At 46.9% G+C, this 7066-nt stretch overlaps 1 protein-coding gene across 3 annotated transcripts in view; it reads right to left on the bottom strand.

Annotated features, from left to right (window-relative positions):
* Window positions 1-7066, bottom strand: part of CNKSR2 (connector enhancer of kinase suppressor of Ras 2) — a 548762-nt gene that overhangs the window by 133389 nt on the left and 408307 nt on the right. The gene's annotated exons all lie outside the window — the stretch shown is intronic.

Here is a 7066-nt window from a genome sequence, read left to right as displayed (position 1 = left end):
TGTTGTGCGTTGTCCAGCATTAGAATTTAGTGAATCTCCCCCTTTATGTATCCTTAGCTGAAATTATAAGAGGGGGTTTTGTTGCATACGTCAAACGTTCAATGCAAATAAAAATAAAAAGTCTGACATTTCCATTAACTACTGTATGCAACCAGGGCCACCGACGAGGAGACGGGTGGACAGACGGGCGGCGGGGAGGGGGGAGGAGGTTAGCCAGGAATATTGTCCCGGGTCCGGCCTCCCTTCCGGCAACCTTATAGTTCACTCTCTGCCGGCGAGAAGGGCCCTCACCTTTTCTGGCTACCGCCCCCCATCTGTCCCTTCCGTAAGGTGACCAGATTTGTCCCGGGACCAAATCTCACGCATGCGCAGTTGACTGCACATGCACGAAGAACACTTGCCAACCGCAGTTCCCGGCTGCTCCTGCGCATGCACGATCGGCACTTGCCGACTGCGCATGCACAACGCAATTTGCTGGTCGCTCATGCGCATGCGCGATCGGAGTTTGCCGGTCATGCATGCGAAGTGCCGATTGCACATGCGCACGAGCAGCCGGGAAGTACTGATCACGCATGCGCGGTCGGCAAGTGCTCTCTGCGCATGCGCAGTTGGCACTCGCCAGTGGCACAGAAACCCGGGACAGAGCCTCAAAAAGTTGGGACAAATCCTGAAAAACTGGGACTGTCCCAGGTAAACCAGAACACTCTGGTCACCCTACCCATCCCTCCTCTCCTTCAGGACTGAAGAGCCCTCCCCTTGGCTCAGCACCGTCCATCTATCCCTCCCTTCCCCAGGCCATTTGGCAGGCCTGCAGGGCTCTCCTGTGTACCAGCTATGCTGCTCAAGCAGGCCCATCCAAGGGCCCCAGGTAAGCCCACATGCCCCCCTTATACCACCACCTTCCCAGGCCCCTTACCCCTCAAAGTGTGTGTGTGTATTTGGGGTGGGGGGCTTTTTGTGTTAGTGTGTGTGTGTTTGAGGAGGGGGGCATACAGTGTTTGTTTGTATGTGTGTGTGTGTGTGTGTGTGTGTTTGGGGAGGGGGACTTATTGTGTGTGTATTTTGGAAAAGGTGGGCTTAGTGTGTGTGTGTCTCTATTTGGGGAGGGGGCTTGTGTATATTTGGGGAGGGACTAATTGTGTGTGTGTGTGTGTGTGTGTGTGTGTGTGTGTGTGTGTGTGTGTGTGTGTGTGTGTGTGTGTGTGTGTGTGTGTACTTGGGGAGGGGACTTATTGTGTGTATTTTGGGAGGGTGGCTTATTGTGTGTATGTATTTCGAGAGGGGTACTTATTTTGTTTGTGTATTTGGGATGGGGGCTTATTGTGTGTGTATTTGGAGAGGAGGGCTTATTGTGTGTGTGTGTGTGTGTGTGTGTGTGTGTGTACATATGTACGTATGTATGGGGAGGGGGAGGGAGAGGGGGACCTATTGTGTGTGTGTTTAGGGAGGATGACCTATTGTGTGTGTATTTGGGGAGGAGGACGTATTGTGTGTGTATTAGGGGTCGAGGGCTTATTGTGTGTGTGTTTTTGGAGGGGGGCTTACTGTGTTTGTAATTGTGTGGTTGTTTGGTGGGGGTGCTTATTGTGTGTGTGTATTTAGGATGGGGGGCCTTATTGTGTGTGTGTATTTGGGGAGGGGGGCTTATTGTGTGTGTGTGTGTGCGTATGTACGTATTGGGGGAGGGGGATGGAGAGGGGGACCTATTGTGTGTGTGTGTGTGTTTGGGGAGGAGGACCTATTGTGTGTTTATTTGAGGAGGGGGAGTTATTGTGTGTGTGTCTGGCGAGGGGTCTTGTGTGTGTTTATTTGGGGAGGGGGGCCTATTGGGTGTGTGTATATTTGGGGAGGATTTCATGTTTGTGATTGTACTTGGGAAGAGGGCTTATTGTTTGTGTGTGTATAGATTGGGGAGGGGGGAAAAATACATGGGGGAGTGAGAGGGGGTGGTGGGAGAGTTGAAGTGTAAGAGAGGGAAGGGGGAAATAAAGGGTGATGGGGGAGTGTAAGAGGGGGTGAGAGAGCGAGGTGGTGTGTTAAGGGAGGCATGTAACAGAAAACAGATCGGGGGGGGGGGGGGTTCGCAAGGCCGTTGACACGTGGGTGGGCCGCCCCAGACGAAAATTTAGTCCTGGGCCCCGAGAAAATTGTCTGTGGCCCTGTATGCAACAATTATGTGTTGAATGAGATGAAACATGAGTCTTCCTGTTAATCTTCAGCAAAGACTGTTCTATTTAACCCTCCCGCACTTCGTGATCACTCCTCTGATCGAGTAAGATGAGAGGTCCTCCTCTTCCTCAGCTGGTCCGATCGCGTTCAGCACTCCGCAGGAGAGCAAAACATGATCTCCACTAAAACACTAGCAAAAAACATATGACATAGCTAATGTCATTGGGCACCCGAGGGGTTAAGCTGCAGCCCCAGTCAGCACTGTAGCACGCACGCCCGGTGGGGGGGAGGCGTGTGCACAGCGCTTCACCGCGATCTGCGGCCCTAGGAGAGATTGCGACAGGAGGGGGCGTGGCGGGGGTTTTGCGGGGGCATGGCCATGACCTCACGCTGCTGGTTCGCCCTCATTGGCTGAATCGCTGGGGGGGGGGGGGGGGGGGGGCGTGGCCACGCCTCCATCGCAAGTTCCACATACAATTTATTTTTGCATCTGTGAAATCTTGCAGAACAGCGCGGCTGCTAAATGCGCGCCGAGGCAGGTACTGGGCCCGACTGATTGGGGGGCGGGGCTTGTGCGCACAGAGCGCACTGGGACCGCAGCCTTAGGTGCAGGTTTTAAAAAAGTTTCACCAAGCCATTAAAGGCCAATTATGTCACCAAATAAGTAATCATTCATCATACAGTGAGCAAAACATGGTGTGTGCTCCCTATTTACAGTCTATGTATTAAGTGAATCTAGCGCAGGAGTAGCCAACTCCAGTCCTCAAGAGCTACCAACAGGTCAGGTTTTCAAGATATCCCTGTTTCAGCACAGGTGCCTGTATACTGTACGTCAGTCTCCGACTGAGCCACCTGTGCTGAAGCAGGGATACAAAGAAGGCATGTACACCTGTGCACTCACAATACCAGTGTTGACATCTAGGTGAAATTGCAATTCAAATTGACTAAATGTTGGCGAATCGCATGCAAACTGACAAGGTATTTTTCCCGTCTGAAAAAGGGCAAATTTCCCCATGGTTCACGACCTTGGGAGACAGTTTTGCACATCTCTACAAAGGCTTACCGGCATGGAATTGCAAATGTTTATTTATTTAATGTTTGTTGCAATTAAGTAAGAAATTCAACTAACATGTCAAGTTACACTGAAAATATTATATGGAAACTGGCTTCGGAGAAATAAGCAACTTCAATTTATACCAGTTCTCTGTTTCCATAGAAACAAACTCTTTACCATCTACAAGAACTTACGCTGCTGAAAGTAGCACAAACTTAGTACTTATATCGAGAAAGTAAGATTTAATGGTACAAACCTTTCATTCCGGACATGTAAACAGATTTTCTGCGGCAAATGATTGTTCGCGAATAAAAGGCTGTTAGAATTTACTGGTTCCATCCTTGTCAGGAACCAAAACCATACTGTATGTTGTAAACACTTGGGAATACACTTTGGAGAGTGAGTGGCTCAGTGAGTAAAGACACTGACTGACACAGAGTTTGGAACCTGGTTCAAGTCCCGGTGTCGACTCCTTGTGACCTTGGGCAAGTCACTTTATCTCCCTGTGCCTCAGGCACCAAAAATAAAGATTGTAAGCTCCACGGGGCAGGGACTTGTGCCTGCAAAAATGTCTCTGTCTGTAAAGCGCTACATAAAACTAGCTGCGCTATACAAGAACATGCTATTATTATTAGTAGTAGTACAGGCACCTACTTGGGAAATGATGAGAGTTCATATGACTCCAACAGTGGCAAATACTAGGTGCATCTGCATTATATAGCATCTCCCACTATACCTGCTTTCAGATGTGTCCATGCTGCTAGTAACAATTGATATACAGCAGGGCCCCGCTCTTACGGCGGGTTCCATTCCAGGCCGCCGCTGTAAAGAGGAAATCGCCATAAAGCGGGACACTGCTGGTACCGTATTGTACCTTTTGAAAACAAAGATGCAGAGCTGTATATCGACTGTTTCTCTGACAAATGGCATCTGACAAGGAGTTGCGCACGCGCTAAAACTGATGCTTAGTGACAGCCAGATACTCTGCTCCTGAGCGTCTCATGCCGTAAAAACGGAACAAGCGCCAAACCTAATGAATATGGGTATACCTTGGGAAGCTCTGTATGAGCGGAACGCCGTAAAGCGGGGCCCTGCTGTACTCTCCTACCATACAGTAAATACTACTAATACTACTGTAACACCTCTTTCCCCCGGCCAACACCAAAGTGATCCAATGCCTATTCAGGGGATGCTCAGTGTGTTTGGAACCTTGTTCTCAGGCTGCAGGGCTGGTAGGGTAAGCAATAAAAGAAAAACGTCAGGAGCTTTATTTCCAAGAACACATACAAACGTCTTCCTTAGGGGTGCTGAAGCAGTATCCCCCCAAACAGGCACACCTCTTTCACTTTGCGGTACGGTAAAGTAGCACTCTCTTGCTTGAATGATGGATGTTTCCATCGCCACCAGAATCCCTAGGCAGGGTACACTCTTACATGAGGGATTCCCCATCACCTCTGAGAGAATCAAGGAGATTCTTACCCCCCAGTAATTCTAAGGTGATACTACGAGCCCCTTACTTAAGGAACCTCCTTTGGAGCACCTGTCCAACCCCTCTGGTGGGTGAAACACGGTCAGAGCAGTATAGAGGGTCCCTGTCTTTTGGAGTAATACTTCCCTAGCTGGAAAACAATAACGTGTTGTTGACCTTAATACTAAAACATGTAGTTACAGACTGACAAGACTTACATTATGTACAACGAGAACCCCCATCTTGGTCTCCTCCTGGGATCTGTAGCTAGAATGTTTCATCCTCTCTTTATATACCACTAGTCACTATGACTACTGAGTGACGGGTATAACATTCTATTTAGTAGCATTACTTAATGACATCAGTAAGCAACCTTCTAGAATGTGGGTGTGGCTAGGTTCTAATTTTAGTCATCCTACCACATGTGATGAATAGTGGCGATACACAGTAGCTATTCCTGCAGTTAACCTTCTAAGGCCTGTAAGTAAGTAGTATTCCCACAGTGTGCCACACTACTATTACGCTTTTAATGCTAATAATGCGATTTGCTGTCAAAACAGCAAATAGTCAGGCCCGCCAACAGTTTTCTACAGGGCTTCTGGGCTGTTTCATTTTGTATAGTTACACAAATTGGTCCCAAAGGGATCAAGAAAAAGACCCTCCAAATGCATGCAATCTATGATCGTATTGAACTGATATGGTACAGTGGCGGCCGCCTTTATCCTCGTGCGGCCGTATTGGCGCAACTCTGAAAACCGCGGGCAGATGCAGTATTTGATGCGGTATGTTCCGGTAATTTTTGCCGTGGCCGCCTTTATCCTAGTGCATTGTATTAGCGCTATCTCGGCATGAATGCGGCATGAACGCGGTGAAGTGCGTGGCATTCGGAAAAAATACCCAAACAAAATCGGAGATGTTGGAGAATAAAAGGGGCCGTGACAGTAAGTATACAGAAATTACAATGGCTTCTATGGAGCCATTGTAATTTCTGTATACTTCCATATCAGTATGATATATGATAACTATATACAATATATAGACAATATGATAACTATATACAAATATATTCAGGGACAATACAAGGAGCTTTCAAAAGAACTATTCATCCCACGGGCAGTACAAAGGACTCGGGCCATCCCTTAAGGTTGGAGGAAAGGAAATTTCACCAGCAACAAAGGAAAGGGTTCTTTACAATAAGGGTAGTTAAAATGTGGAATTCATTACCCATGGAGACTGTGATGGCAGATACAATAGATTTGTTCAAAAAAAGGTTGGACATCTTTTTAGATGGGAAAGGTATACAGGGATATACCAAATAAGTATACATGGGAAGGATGTTGATCCAGGGATTAATCTGATTGCCAATTCTTGGAGTCAGGAAGGAATTAATCTTTCCCCTTAATGGGGTTTTTTGTTTGCCTTCCTCTGGATCAATAAGTAAGTATAGATATAGGATAAAGTATCTGTTGTCAAAATTTAGCATAGGTTGAACTTGATGGACGTACGTCTTTTTTCAACCTCATCTACTACGTAACTATAAAGGGAAAGAGCAGTGTAATAAGCGCTGATGCGGTGACTGTGAAAAATAACACAAAATAAGTGACAGTATTATATACAATATGCTTTACATTTAAAGTGAGGGCTGCCTAGGTAAAAGGTTAACACAAACCAGTGCAAATAATACAAAAAAAGAGGGAGAACCGGCGCCTCTAAAATATAAAATCTGACCAAATATAAAGTCCAACAAGAATGAAGAGGAGTCCTGGGAGGAATCTTCAACAAAGTCTCAATCGGGACAGACAAACATATAAGACAAAGGTAAAAAAAGACCTGATTACCATAGCCTTGACAAAGCACTCGCGAAACGCGCGCGTCGGCAACACGTGACCACGTGCACGCGCGGAGCCCTAGTTCATGGACACTGACTCAGTGTTACTAAGGAAGTCAGCGTGGCTCTGCTCGTGTACATTTATGGACTGTTTATAGACCTGACGGTCTTAAGAGTCAACAATTAGGAACGGCACACAGTTTATCTGGCAGTCTATTACTGCTACAATTAGGGAAGCCTGAATGCTAATATCCTACTACAGCATAAAGCTTATAGGACACAACATAGTGAGCAAAACGGCACCCATCCAGCAATTCACCTCTGGAATGCCAGACTATCACCACATATGAGGAGTACTGCACTAATTAGGGGAAGGTCTTTCATAGTTGACCGGTTTATTAACCCTACAAGGAGCAGTACTCAGCTGATAACTCGGTATTTGATTATACAGGAGTCTCAGCAGCGCTACAATACTTACCAGTAATTCATCCACGAATACTACTGTTAACTCTAGACCTGTTATTATACACCTGGGGTTCACACGTGT

Source organism: Ascaphus truei, chromosome 3, assembly GCF_040206685.1.
Source record: "Ascaphus truei isolate aAscTru1 chromosome 3, aAscTru1.hap1, whole genome shotgun sequence".
Classification (NCBI taxonomy): Eukaryota; Metazoa; Chordata; class Amphibia; order Anura; family Ascaphidae; genus Ascaphus; species Ascaphus truei.
Note: the sequence above shows the minus strand (reverse complement) of the source record. Positions and strands in the feature narration are given on the sequence as shown.